Source organism: Schistocerca gregaria, chromosome 2 (assembly GCF_023897955.1).
Source record: "Schistocerca gregaria isolate iqSchGreg1 chromosome 2, iqSchGreg1.2, whole genome shotgun sequence".
Lineage (NCBI taxonomy): Eukaryota > Metazoa > Arthropoda > Insecta > Orthoptera > Acrididae > Schistocerca > Schistocerca gregaria.
Window position 1 is genome coordinate 1,031,559,212 of NC_064921.1, and position 15,604 is coordinate 1,031,574,815.

The following is a 15,604-nucleotide window of genomic DNA, read 5'->3' on the forward strand; positions in this document are numbered from 1 at the left end:
ACGAATGTAGTGGTGTGGACATGTCGGGAATGTGGGTCCCACGGGAAGCGCGTAAGGTATAAGTCACTGTAGGCGCACTATCCTCTGTGCCCTCGGTGGCTCAGATGGAAAGAGCGTCTGCCATGTAAGCAGGAGATCCCGGGCGCGGCACATATTTTGAACATGTCCCTAATGAAGTACATCAACGCCTGTTTGCAGCTAGGGTGACCAATTAATTATCATTTTATTTCAGGCAAAGCTGCATGGTCATCAACGGTAGCTGTTTTTTCAGGAACAGATACTACCGTCGTATACAGGGTATTACAAAAAGGTACAGCGAAACTTTCAGGAAACATTTCTGACACACAAAGAAAGAAAATATGTTATGTAGACATGTGTCCGGAAACGCTTACTTTCCATGTTAGAGCTCATTTTATTACTTCTCTTCAAATCACATTAATCATGGAATGGAAACACACAACAACAGAACGTACCAGCGTGACTTCAAACACTTTGTTACAGGAAATGTTCAAAATTTCCTCCGTTAGCGAGGATACATGCATCCACCCTCGGTCGAATGGAATTCCTGATGCGCTGATGCAGCCCTGGAGAATTGGGTATTGTATCACAGCCGACGACAATACGACCACGAAGAGTCTCTACATTTGGTACCGGGATTGCGTAGACAAGAGCTTTCAAATGCCCCCATGAATGAAAGTCAAGAGGGTTGAGTTCAGGAGAGCGTGGAGGCCACGGAATTGGTCCACCTCTACCAATCCATCGGTCACCGAATCTGTTGTTGAGAAGCGTACGAACACTTCGACTGAAATGTGCAGGAGCTCCATCGTGCATGAACCACATGTTGTGTCGTACTTGTAAAGGCACATGTTCTAGCAGCACAGGTAGAGTATCCCGTATGAAATCATGATAACGTGCTCCATTGAGTGTAGATGGAAGAACATGGGGCCCAATCAAGACATCACCAACAATGCCTACCCAAACGTTCACAGAAAATCTGTGTTGATGACGTGATTGCACAATTGCGTGCGGATTCTCGTCAATCTACACATGTCGATTGTGAAAATTTACAATTTGATCACATTGGAATGAAGCGTCATCCGTAAAGAGAACATTTGCACTGAAATGAGGATTGACACATTGTTGGATGAACCATTCGCAGAAGTGTACCCGTGGAGGCCAATCAGCTGTTGTTAGTGCCTGCACGCGCTGTACATGGTACGGAAACAACTGGATCTCCCGTAACACTCTCCATACAGTGACGTGGTCAACGTTACCTTGTACAGCAGCAACTTCTCTGACGCTGGCATTAGGGTTATCGTCAACTGCGCGAAGAATTGCCTCGTCCATTGCAGGTGTCCTCGTCGTTCTAGGTCTTCCCCAGTCGCGAGTCATAGGCCGGAATGTTCCGTGCTCCTTAAGACGCCGATCAATTGCTTCGAACGTCTTCCTGTCGGGACACCTTCGTTCTGGAAATCTGTCTCGATACAAACGTACCGCGGCACGGCTATCGCCCCGTGCTAATCCATACATCAAATGAGCATCTGCCAGCTCCGCACTTGTAAACATTGCGCTGACTGCAAAACCATGTCTGTGATGAACACTAACCTGTTGATGCTACGTACTGATGTCTTTGATGCTAGTACTGTAGAGCAATGAGTCGCATGTCAACACAAGCACCGAAGTCAATATTACCTTCGTTCAATTGAGCCAACTGACGGTGAATCGAGGAAGTACAGTACATACTGACGAAACTAAAATTAAGCGTTTCCGGACACATGTCCACGTAACATCTTTTCTTTATTTGTGTGTGAGGAATGTTCCCAGAAAGTTTGGCCGTACCTTTTTGTAACACCCTGTATATGTGTTGGTGTTGTTACGACTGTTTACTGCTACTGTGCTGTTATCTGCAGGATGAGAGCAACGGTGGCGTGGCTCGCGGCGAGCTGTTTGCTGGCGCAGGCAGCCGCCTTCCACCGGCACACCGCGGTGTGGCAGTCTTGGCTGCCGACGCTGCCCGAGGTCGCGGAGCGGTCGTACGGCCGGTGGACGTGCGCGGAGCCGGCCTACGCGGACAGGGTGGTGCGTCTGGAGGTGCCGGGGCAGCCGCTGATCGTGTGCGCGCTGGACGCTGCCACGGCCGAGCAGTGGGCGCTGGCCGACTCCTTCGTGCTGGCCGCGACGGACGGCGGCCGCCTGCGCTGCCGCTTCTGCCGGAGCCGCTGGGTGCCGCCGCCGCCGCGGTCGCGGCTGCCGCCCCCGCAGCCGGAGGGCCAGTGCCGCCTGCGGCCGCGCGCCGCCCCCGCCGCGGACCCCGCCGGCGGGCTGCTGCCCCACCGCCGCCTCGACGGCGTCGCCTGCCACCGCGCCTACACCATGGGCTGCCAGGACGGCTACCGATGGTGCCACGGCTCCTGCTGCCGCAACGACTCCTTCTTCTACTATCCCGGTGGGTCGCCTCCTCCTCGTCTCTCCGTATCACACCGTAGGTCGACATGTATTGGTGTTTTGGTCGAGTTTCATGTCGTGTTTGGAAACCCAGAATCTACTCTGTAGGAATTAACATGGATTCCGGAAACAGCGATTCTGTGAGACCCAACTCGCTTTATTTGTTCATGAGACCAGGAAAATATTAGATACAGGCTCCCAGGTAGATGCTATCTTCTTTGACTTCCGGAAGGCGTTCGGTACAGTTCCGCCCTTTCGCCTGATAAACAAAGTAAGAACCTACGGAATATCAGATCAGCTCTGTGGCTGGATTATAGAGTTTTTAGCAAACAGAACACAGCATTTTATTATCAATGGAGAGACGTCTACAGACGTTAAAGTAACCTCTGGCGGGCCACAGAGAGTTTTACGGGAGCATTCATTTTCACAATATATATCAATGACCTAGTACATAGTGTCGGAAGTTCCATGCGGCTTTTCGCGGATGATGCAGTAGTATACAGAGAAGTTGCAGCATTAGAAAATTGTAGCGAAATGCAGGAAGATCTGCAGCGGATAGGCACTTGGTGTAGGGAGTGGCAACTGACCCTTAACATAGACAAATGTAATGAATTGCGAATACATAGAAAGAAGGATCCTTTATTGTATGATAGCGGAACAAACACTGGTAGCAGTTACTTCTGTGAAATATCTGGGAGTATGCGTGCGGAACGATTTGAAGTGGAATGATCATATAAAATTAGTTGTTGCTAAGGCCGATACCAGGTTGAGATTCATTGAGAGAGTCCTTAGAAAATGTAGTCCATCAACAAAGGAGGTGGCTTACAAAACACTCGTTCGACCTATACTTGAGTATTGCTCATCAGTGTGGGATCCGTACCAGATCGGGTTGACAGAGGAGATAGAGAAGATCCAAAGAAGAGCGGCGCGTTTCGTCACAGGGTTATTTGGTAAGCGTGATAGCGTTACGGAGATGTTTAGCAAACTCAAGTGGCAGACTCTGCAAGAGAGGCGCTCTTCATCGCGGTGTAGCTTGCTCACCAGGTTTCAAGAGGGTGCGTTTCTGGATGAGGTATCGAATATATTGCTTCCCCCTACTTATACCTCTCGAGGAGATCACGAATGTAAAATCAGAGAGATTAAAGCGCGCACGGAGGCTTTCAGACTGTCGTTCTTCCCGCGAACCATACCAGACTCGAACAGGAAAGGGAGATAATAACAGTGGCACATAAAGTGCCCTCCGCCACACACCGTTGGGTTGCTTGCGGTGTATAAATGTAGATGTATTTCTTTTCTATGTCCTACCACTCTCGAAATTAGATCCACATGTAAGGTGTCAGGCAAATCCGACACCGTCCATGAAAACCCTGACATGATAAGCAAATCGGGCAGTATGTCACATAGCTCCGAACAAATCCTGACATTAAATTAACCAAAGTAATACGATCAACGAGTGAACAAATGGAATACCACAGACTAAAACAAGAACGCCTAAATGCATGTCATACCTCCCAACCGTGAAACAGACGCAGTTCCGAAGGAAGAAACGAGAACAGAAGCCGAAAGCAGAACCGTGTTAAGCTAGAAGGCCCTACGAAAAGGGACGCACACCTAGATCTCCAGCCGACCGTCAGGACCACCCTCCAGAAGGACAGTAAAGATCTTACGCTAACACTAAAAGGGCCACACCAGCTGCAAGTTTTAGTGTGAGACTTTTTCGCGTCTCTGTTACGTTGCAAACGTTAAAAACACTGCTCCACCACGAAAAGTATAACGTTTCTCATTGGATAGGCAGAGCTTAATGTTAACATTGAGACCCTGATTGGTCAGATAAAAACACAGCCATATAGTTTTTTTTTAAACCAACTTCGGTAAATTGTAGTAAGGAGAAGTTAGGAGGAGAGTTGCTTGTGAGACGGCGAGCTGTATGGAGCTGCGCCGCCCGCCGCCCCCTGACGCTGCCTAACCAACGACAAAGTAATGAACGTACATGATGCCGCATAACAGCGCATAAAGCTTCACTCAGAACTGCAGAAGTCTCATATGTTACATCCTCTTTTTACGTAATACTAGTGTCGATCGTCAATTAAATCTCATGGTGTTCACATTTGCTACTTGAAGTAAAAATCTGAAACGCGATGATTTTACTGTTATATAGTTATTGAGAAGTCACATCAGCCAATGTAATTTACGACAAGTTAGATAAATAATTAAAGATAATTGAGGATCACTGTACACCATTTTGACAGTTTTCTCTTTTCTGAAACTTAATTTAAACCTAGATTATAGAGGTGATATGGCATAGGTCATCCTTCGATCCATTGTAGAACTTGGAAACCCACTCAGGGAATATTCGTTCACATTTTTGTTGAATGCAGTTGGTTTTCATCATCCTGTATTAAAATATTTCCTTTTATCAATAGTGCAATTTATAAACAATGTTTTCTGAGTAGAATAAAATTTCCAATGGTAAACTTAACTGATTTTTCGACGTTATTTTACCAGCTAACTAAAAATAGGAAAGCCTTGAACCCCTTCCACTAAATTTAGTTAGTATTAAGATTCTTTTACAAGGAGTGCAGTGGAGCTGACGCTGAAATCATTAAGTATTTGGTTATATCATCGCTAGTCTCACTGGACTCTTCTGAATTCTACATGTCATGTGTGGTCTGGCGTCTCCTAACCAGCAACAGGTCCCAGGTTCAAACTAGTCAATTCCCTAAAAAACACGCTCAGAGCCTCGTTGCGCGAAAGTGGTAGGGAGACACGACTTAGAACAAACAGACACCACGCAGAATGTTAGACACAGTGAAAATCCGTTGAAGCTTAGCGCAGATTTGTTGTGAACCTTCTACTGTATAGCCGTCTATCGCGTCACGTCGGAGCGAGCACATAAACATGTGCGCCATACTCCGCAAGCCACCTAATGGTTTGTGGTGGAGGATCCTTCTGGTACCACCGACCCCCCCCCCCCCCCCCCTACCCTGTACCACTCGTCAAACGCGCGGGGAGAATGATTGTCGGTAGGCCTCTGTATTGAATGTAATTTATCGAATTTTCGCATAGTCGTCATCACGCGGAATGTGTGTGGGAGGACGTAATATGGTTCAAATGGCTCTGAGCACTATGGGACTTAACTTCTAAGGTCATCAGTCCCCTAGAACGTAACCTACCTAAACCTAACTAACCTTAGGACGTCACACACATCCATGCCTGAGGCAGGATTCGAACCTAAGGACATCACACTCATCCATGCCCGAGACGGGATTCGAACCTACGACCGTAGCAGTCATTCGGTTACGAACTGAAGCGCCTAGAACCGCGCGGCCACAGTGGCCGGCCAATGTTCTCAGTTATGTGTTGTTTATATCCAGTTTCTGTAGTCGCCCTCCGCTGCTTCATTGTTTCATGGACGTTACTCCCTGATATCCCAACATGATGAACTCTTTTATAGCCAGCGTATTCCTTCGTTAGTTCTGTGGAGAAGCTCTTCAATGTTTATCTTAACAGTTGACCTAATTTTCAACGTCCTTCTGTTGTAATAAAAATGCTTCGAGTATCTTTTATTGCGGTTTACTCACAATCCACGATTCATTTCTGTGAAGTTAAGTACACCAAACACACATTCTCACAATTTTTTTTCTTAAATTAAGGCCTATATTTGATGCTAGGAAATTTCTTGAACGCCCTCCTTGCCTGTTCCAGTCTGCTTCTCATCTCCCGTCTTGCTGCGTCTGTTATGTGTCATTTTGCTTCCATGATACCAGAATCTACTTCTACATCTACATCTACATACATGTTCCACTAGCCACCGTATGGTGCGTGGCGGCTGGTGCCTTGCCAGGCATTAACCTTCCTCTTCCACTTGCAAATAGAGATAGGAAAAACGAATGTCTCTATGCATCTCTACCTCATCTTACTTCATCTTCGTGGTCCTTACACGAAATGTACATTAGTGGCAATAGAATCGTTTCATAGCCCTCTTCAAATGCCAGCTATCTAAATTTTCTCCATAGTTGGTACAGAGAATGTTACGCCACAGTTGTGAAATGTGTGGTATTTTTAGCACAACATGTTTCTGGACTACTCCGTCCCATTATGAAATATTATAATACACTCCTGGAAATGGAAAAAAGAACACATTGACACCGGTGTGTCACACCCACCATACTTGCTCCGGACACTGCGAGAGGGCTGTACAAGCAATGATCACACGCACGGCACAGCGGACACACCAGGAACCGCGGTGTTGGCCGTCGAATGGCGCTAGCTGCGCAGCATTTGTGCACCGCCGCCGTCAGTGTCAGCCAGTTTGCCGTGGCATACCGGAGCTCCATCGCAGTCTTTAACACTGGTAGCATGCCGCGACAGCGTGGACGTGAACCGTATGTGCAGTTGACGGACTTTGAGCGAGGGCGTATAGTGGGCATGCGGGAGGCCGGGTGGACGTACCGCCGAATTGCTCAACACGTGGGGCGTGAGGTCTCCACAGTACATCGATGTTGTCGCCAGTGGTCGGCGGAAGGTGCAGGTGCCCGTCGACATGGGACCGGACCGCAGCGACGCACGGATGTACGCCAAGACCGTAGGATCCTACGCAGTGCAGTAGGGGACCGCACCGCCACTTCCCAGCAAATTAGGGACACTGTTGCTCCTGGGGTATCGGCGAGGACCATTCGAACCGTCTCCATGAAGCTGGGCTACGGTAGCGCACACCGTTAGGCCGTCTTCCGCTCACGCCCCAACATCGTGCAGCCCGCCTCCAGTGGTGTCGCGACAGGCGTGAATGGAGGGACGAATGGAGACGTGTCGTCTTCAGCGATGACAGTCGCTGCTGCCTTGGTGCCAATGATGGTCGTATGCGTGTTTGGCGCCGTGCAGGTGAGCGCCACAATCAGGACTGCATACGACCGAGGCACACAGGGCCAACACCCGGCATCATGGTGTGGGGAGCGATCTCCTACACTGGGCGTACACCTCTGGGGATCGTCGAGGGGACACTGAATAGTGCACGGTACATCCAAACCGTCATCGAACCCATCGTTCTACCATTCCTAGACCGGCAAGGGAACTTGCTGTTCCAAAAGGACAATGCACGTCCGCATGTATCCCGTGCCACCCAACATGCTCTAGAAGGTGTAAGTCAACTACCCTGGCCAGCAAGATCTCCGGATCTGTCCCCCATTGAGCATGTTTGGGACTGGATGAAGCGTCATCTCACGCGGTCTGCACGTCCAGCACGAACGCTGGTCCAACTGAGGCGCCAGGTGGAAATGGCATGGCAAGCCGTTCCACAGGACTACATCCAGCATCTCTACGATCGTCTCCATGGGAGAAAAGCAGCCTGCATTGCTGCGAAAGGTGGATATACACTGCACTAGTGCCGACATTGTGCATGCTCTGTTGCCTGTGTCTATGTGCCTGTGGTTCTGTCAGTGTGATCATGTGATGTATCTGACCCCAGGAATGTGTCAATAAAGTTTCCCCTTCTTGGGACAATGAATTCACGGTGTTCTTATTTCAATTTCCAGGAGTGTACAAGGGAACCAGTCAATAAATGGCAGTACGACATGTACTAAACGTCATATAAAAATTTTTATACTGTCCTGTTGTATACCTTACAAGGAATATTCAGATAGTAAGTGTGCTAAACTTCTACATTGTTTCAGAGAAACTGCATTAGAAAAAAGCATTGCATGATATTGTTGAGACACTTGTGGACTGTTGTTCCACATAATCGCCATCACGTTCAGTGCATGTGTTGAACTGTGGCACAAGCTTCTTTAAGCCCTCTTTGAACAACTCTCCCACATCTCGTCAGCGCGCTCATGAGTGCCTTCAGGGAGGTGAAAAGATGATAACCTGAAATCGCCAAGTCAGGGAGGGGTGGTTCAAAACATCGCATCCAAATGAGACCAAGAGCGCCTTGGTGATTAAAAGGAGTGTAAGTGCGGGCGTTGTAGTGCAATACGTACACTCCTCTCGTCAGCATTCTCTTCGTTTTGAATGCTCCTTTTCAGGCCTCACAATATATTTGTGCACTGATGGTCTCCCACAGAGGCAGAAATTCTACCAAAAGTATGCCTTTTCGGGTCCCAAAACGCTGAATCCATGATTTTTTTCCGAAATTGTAGTTTTGAATTGTTTTGCAGATTGGGAATTTGTGCGACACTATTGTGATGACCGTCGCTTTGTCTCGTGTCACAATAGAGCTCAAGAAATCGGCAGCTTCCAGTTCAGGTAACTCAAGAAACTCACGGGTATTATTGACCTGATTTTTCTTGGTCTACGCTGTCAGCTGCTTTGGGACCCATCTTGCGCACAGTTTCCGGTATCCTAGCGTTTCTGTGTCTCGTACAAGAGGGTCCTGGAGAGTTGTGGAAACATCGCAGAAATTTCATCCGCTATCAATCGTCAGCCTATTTGAGGCTGACTGCAGTACAATTTTATTGCCGCCATCTTACATTTCGCGGAAAGACCACAAAGATAAGATAAGAGAGATTAGGGCTCGTACAGAGGCATATAGGCAGTCATTTTTCCCTCGTTCTGTTTGGGAGTGGAACGGGGAGAGAAGATGGTAGTTGTGGTATGAGGTACCCTCCGCCACGCACCGTATGGTGGATTGCGGAGTATGTATGTAGATGTAGATGTAGAATCGGCAGCCTTCACGAACAGTTTCCTCCACTTTCTCCACCAAACCATCAGTCAGAATGAAAAGTCTTCCACTCCCCTGTCCATCGTGAACATTTGTTTTGCCTCCACTAAACTCCCTACACCACTTATAAACACTCGTTCTGTTGATAGCGCCTTAGCCGTAAACTGGTTAGATTCGCAAAAAATATTCGGTAGGTGTTATTCCTTCCGCGATTTGGAAGCGGATTACACCACGTGTCTCGTACTTGACCGGATTCCGACATCTTTCGCGCAACTGGACACTACAACGAGAGTTTAGGTAGTGACATTTTCCTACGATGCTCGTTCTGATTAGGAGATCACCATTTGTCACTCCATGTTGCCATTCCTTAAAAAAAAACAAATAAACAGCCCATTATGGTCACAGTACACTTACTTTCTGAACATGCCCCATATACATTAAAGCTTTTATGCCGTTAGGCGCCGTCAGAAGTAAAAATCCAGCAGCAAACACGCGTTGTCAAACAGAAAATTCTTCTTAAAAATCTCATGTGCGCGTGTTATGCACTCAAACCACAGTTGCAAACTCAAGGCAGCCGCTTTCACCTACCAAAGGTAGTATTTTCTTGTAACCTGTCACATACTCAACGATGCTGTTTGTTATAAAATCTGTGAACATTATGTGTAAAATTCTAGTAAATTCTAAAAGGCATTTGTTACCTCTTGTACATCCATTTAGAATGGCCAACTGAAAAGCATAAAATACAACACCCTAAAAGTTGGTTGCTGCTTCCTAAAGAGGCCATAGCTTAAGTGGCCTCATAAATGCCTCTTGGATACTTCTGTCTTCTCATTTAACACGATGGCGCTTTCCTTCCTTGAAGTGAGAAAATCTCCATTTCCCTCAACAACCACCACCCTTTATTCCCAAAATGCAACACCCTCATGCTATCTTTGGTGTAACCCAACGAATGCCGTTGTCTGTTGAGATGCTTCGCCTCTGTTGATGAGCTATTTTCTACATTATTATGCTCCTTAAATCTAACTTAAAAGTTTCCTCCCGTTTGCCCCATGAACATAATTTCACAATTCCGACACTTTATTGCATAAACTTCCCCTTTCCCCATCCAGTACTCGCCTGAGCCAATATTATGCTTCCTCCTTTTCTCCATTTTGTTGCCCGTCCTGAAGGCAATCTTCTCCCCTTTGTTGTTAAATAGCTTGGCCATTTTACGTAGTTCCTCAGTACTGCATTACACTATATTTCTGTGGATTTTTTCGTTTTGTTGGTTTCTGTGCCCTACCACTGCATTCATCCTACCCCTGTGCTTTGAGACTGTAATACGCCAACAAGAGATGTTCTGAGAATAATTCTGCGTTTGACAAGGCACGTCTGCTGCTGCATTTTTTGCAGATGCTTAATTGCACAGAAGCTTTAGTGCATTTATATTACATGATGACATAAGTATTTTATAGTGGTTAGTACATATCGTGTTGCGATTTGTTGATTGGTTCGCCATAGCATCTGATAATGGGATAAGGTAGTCCTGAAACATACTGTGGTAAAAGTATCATACATTTGACAACTGATAGCGTACGATTCTCAGTGCCCATTCATGAGAGAGTTGTAAGGTGACTTCACAACGGATTCCTCAATACTGTTCCTCAAAATGGACGTCGGATTCTCTCCAGGGACTCACTCCTACTCGAGTTTACGAAGCACCTCCGTAGTACGTGTTGATCGAGCCTACCGGTAACAAATCTAGCAGCGCCCTTCTGAATTGCTTCGATGTCTTCCTTTAATCCGGCCTGGTGCGATCTCAAATACTCCAGCAGTACTTAAGGATGGGTCGTACTAGTATTTTATATGTCATCTCCTTTACGGATGAACCACACTTTCCTAAAATTCTCCCAACAAATCAGAGTCGACCACTCACCTTCCCTACTACCGTCCTTATGTGCTCGTACCATTTTATGTCGCTTTGAAATGTTACGCGTGGATATTTAATGGACGTGGCTGTTGCAAGCAGCACATTACCAATGCTGTATGTGAACATTACTGGATTGCTTCTCCTACTCATATGCATTAACTTACATTTTTGTTTACGTTTAGAGCAAGTTTCCGTTCATCACTCCAACTAGAAATTTTTCTGTGTCATCTCGTGTTCTCCTACAGTCACTCTACGACAACAGCTTCCCTCACATCAGAGCACCATCAGCAAGCAGCCGCAGATTACTGCTCGCTCTGTCCGTCTGATTGAACATCTATATAACAGATAAGAACAGCCCTGTCACACTTCCCGGGGCCACTCCTGACGATACCCATGTCTCTTCGTCCACTATGTGCCCCCAGTTTTCACAGAATGCTGCCGTTGCTTGTGATAATTTGTTTCCTATCTCCTGATGTTAAGGTTAAACCTAAGTTTTGCTACTCATTACTTTTATTTCTATTTGGTTTAACGTCAATGTATTTCTTTCAACATGCCCGTAATTCTTGTTCACTTTCACTCAGGATTTCATTATCATCAGCGAGTCTTATTAGTAATATCATCTCACCCTTAAACGCAGCCATGAACCTTTCTTTTATGCCATTGCTTCTTCGATACAGAGGTCCAAAATATGTGTCTTATGCCCTTTTTAATGCGAGAACTTCTCTCTAGGACTTCCTTTCTTATTGTTCCCTTTTTGTTCTTTTACACGTTTTCTATCCAAATGTCCTTATAACTTACACATATTTTCAGGAAGTTTCAAACGTCTTGCACCCTTTTACGTTATATGCTTTTTCTAGGTCGACAAATGTAAATTTTTCTTTTGAGTTTTCTGACGTCTTGCCGTCATTATCAAACTCAACGTTAGAAGTGACTCTCTGGTGCCTGCGTGTTTCCTAAATCGAAACTGATAATCATCTAACAAATCATTTTCTTTCTTTCTTTGTTCTGGCTGATGTGCGATAATTATGGCACACATCTGCTCTTGCAATCTTCAGAATAGTGTGAGGGAGTATACTTGAAAGTCTATGTGAATATATTGAAAACTAGAACACTTGTCTGCTTAAGGTCCTCGGAAATCAGTAGGTTGTGTCCTCTGGAAGTATGATACTGTGCAATTTCATACACTATTTATTTTTAAATAATACAATACCTTCACAAGTGAACAAAGCGTCCATTTGTTGTGCCACGTCAACGATTCTTGTGTTGACCTTGCATAAAAGTTATATCATTTAACAGCATTTGGAAAAATGAATAGCAAGGATGTTTAGCTACGATCTTAACCTGCAAAATTAAATGAGTATCGAATGTATTATTTTGCCAATAATAGCCGATAAAAAGGCATAGAAATTTTCGTAAAGCATAATTTTCGGACTCGTTAGAACTGGAGTAAGACGTTGTCATCCCAAAAGATTCTCGACTGTCCAGCCGTACGACTTGATTTATTAAAATTTAATCGATATTTATTTTACTTTTATTAATTATAGTTTAGTTATAGTTTCAGAAGTCTTTTCTTGCCATTTATATTTCACTCTTTCGGTGATCCTAAAATATCTTATTTAAAAATGTATACGAGTTTTGGAATGAAGCGATGTCAGTGAAAACAATGTTTTTCCACGTGTCAATTTAAAACTATGTTGTGTGGATCAAAGTATTGATCTGATGCCTCATAAAAGCTTGTTAGGTACTCATTTATTCAATATTTATTGGAAGAATTCTCCAGGTGAAACACGAGACTGTATATGTGTAAGGTGATTCCGCAGGAAGATACGTGATGTGAAAAAAATCTAGTACGGTATTACTTTTTTTCAAAGCCAGTAATGCTAGTGACCAGTCGCTAGTCTACAGAGACAATGATCAACTTTCACTCATGTTTCTTATTGTATGAAGTGGAAAGCTACTGGAGTTGGAATAAAGCTACTCGACTTTGAAATATGCTGTCAAATTTATGAGATACAGTTGAGGTGCGGTAATAGGATAGATTGAGGCCTAAAATATCCCGTAATCCATTTAGTGTAGAGTTTTGACTACTGAAAAATCACCAGGAGGACCACTGACGCTGTGTTTTTTGTTGCAGACTTGCAGCCGGAGGAGAGGGTTGCTACTCCACGCCGCTCACAGACAAACAACCTCTTGAATTTCGGCGTGCGGCGTGTGGTTGCAAGTGGTCCCATAGACTGGACGAAGATACTGGATGGGACGTTTGTCATCATCGAGTAATAACGCGTCAAGAAGCGGGAAGTGGCTGTGGTTGATTGAAATATTGTTTTTCATAGGTCTCCAGTGCTTTCTAACGAAATATAGAATAGCTGCTGGATACTTATAGTAGAGGACTGACGTGAGATATTCTCTGTGTCGAGTATCTAAATCTCAACGAATAAAACGGCGCACTGATTGAGCTGTCTTTTCTTATATGTAATCCTACAACCTTTGCTGTATTAAAAGTGGAGAGTAAGTCAAACGGGACTCTTAAATATTTCCTAAAAAGTGAGACAACGTTCAATATAATTACATAACTTTTATTTAATTTTCACCCATGTGCTCAATACAGGTCATCTGTCGCTTACAATCATTGCCTCAAAAATTTACTTAGGTTTCCTGCGGAGCCTTACATGGCCCGATTATGACGCATATTGATAGCCGAAATATAGACAACTCGGTGGAGTCATGAATAAGTGAGTATAGATGAGAAAGATGGTATTTAACAAGCGAAGACGTCAATATTCACAACTTATGTGTATGTTGTGTGGGACTTAGTCACTGCGGAATGAAACACTTATATAACTAATTTCTAATATTTATTTAAGTATATTTTGGTTTGGGAGGCAATTCTAACTGAATTCCTTAATTCACACCCTTACATCTGTTTCTGAAAGAAATTTCAATGTTTCGTCCGGAGTCGATTATCGATACCTGTGATGGCCCCACAGAGAGAGTAGTGATACGTGGCTAATGGTGATGATGTTGTTGTTGGTGGTGGTGGTGGTTGTAGTAGTGGTGATGGTGATAGGGAAAGACCGAAACTCTGTCAAGAACGTAGATTTTCTGGGCTTCTCAGTTTGTATTAGGAGCATTTCTGAGTCCTAGTAAATACTATCATAATTTTATATAGCATTTATCGATTTAACTCTTTTTAAAGCAGAAGCGTTATTAATGATCATGTAGCATGGGAAGATCATTCAGCATAGGAAGATCTTTCCGCTGGTGAAATAAAATTTCATATTTTCTGCTCGGACTAGTAATTTTTGTCCAGTACATCATACATTTTACATGGTGGCAGACCAGAAACAAGATTATGAATTGACATGGGCGTTAAAATATATGTTGTGTCAACAGTATCAATTTCCTGTCTGGAACCAGTCCTTCATTAATATTACTCAGCCACGCGGAGTGGCAGCGTGGTTCGAGACTCCATGTCACGGATTGCGAGGCCCCTCCTGTCTGAGGTTCAAGTCCTCCCTCGGGCATGAGTGTGTGTGCTGTTCCTAGCTAGCGTAAGTTAGTTTAAGTAGTGTGTAAGTCTAGGGACCGGTGACCTCAGCAGTTTGGTCCCTTAGGAATTCACACACATTTGAAAATTTGAATATTACTCAGGTAGCGCCGGCATAGACTTCACTATGCCCTCACTGAATGAGATACTCGGTATTTTTAGATGTGAAATCCAAGAAGTGAGTACGAAAAAAAAGTCATATACGATTTTTCTTGTTGGTGTCTGGATATAAAAGGCAAGTACAATGTTTCAATCCAACAACTTATAATACAGTGACCTTTCATCTGCTGACACCATAATACAGTGGGTTAACGCCTGATAAGTAAAAAGAACTACTCTCGTTCTATAAAGATGTAATGATTTTTAACTGACGAAGCAGAGGACTATTTATAATTTTCTTTGAAACTACTATCGAACTTAGAGACTTTTGGTAAATGAAACACTTTCTGCTGTCACGTTCTGTAATTTCTTTGTCTTGTGTGTGTGTCCCACACTTTTTACTGTACGTTAAAAGCGGCGGATATCAACTATCTTTTGCCTACGGTAGATGGTCTGCACCTCAATTCACTCAAAGGTGAAGATCTATACAGGATAGACAAACTAAAACTAGGTCGGAAAATGTCTACAGGAAAAGTCATGCAGGGTTGTCCCTTATGAACGAACGTCACAAAAGACGTTGGAAATGACCGTGGTTAATGCAGCGCTGTGTTCGATTTATCAAACTGCGAACACGCGTAGCAACTGTGACTGAGGGATAGCAGCAATAGCGTTTTCGTGTTCTGTTGTAGCTTTTTCCAGTGTGTGAGCATTATTTGATTGCATTTGACTTATCAGGCGACCGAGACAGCCAGAAGGCGGCACTGCGTCTGCTGATTGTCTTCTCCTCACCGAACACTTCATACGGTCGTGACAAGGTTGACAGAGTTGCTCCGTCTTGCTGAAACTATCCATACAGTTGCTGATCTGTGAATCGAACTACATGTACATTAAGCAATTTCTGGGCACACCGGTTAGCATTAACAGTTTGGTGAAAGAACCGTGTTACTGT

The 15,604-nt window shown here is 44.7% G+C and overlaps 1 protein-coding gene and 1 long non-coding RNA gene across 3 annotated transcripts in view; one reads left to right on the top strand and one right to left on the bottom strand.

Annotated features, from left to right (window-relative positions):
- Positions 1 to 15,604, bottom strand: part of LOC126335551 (brain-specific angiogenesis inhibitor 1-associated protein 2-like) — an 850,912-nt gene that overhangs the window by 97,349 nt on the left and 737,959 nt on the right. The gene's annotated exons all lie outside the window — the stretch shown is intronic.
- On the top strand, positions 2,328 to 13,461 carry LOC126335553 (uncharacterized). The gene is made up of 2 exons (XR_007564891.1): positions 2,328 to 2,446; positions 13,144 to 13,461. It is a non-coding gene; the product is annotated as an uncharacterized LOC126335553 (long non-coding RNA).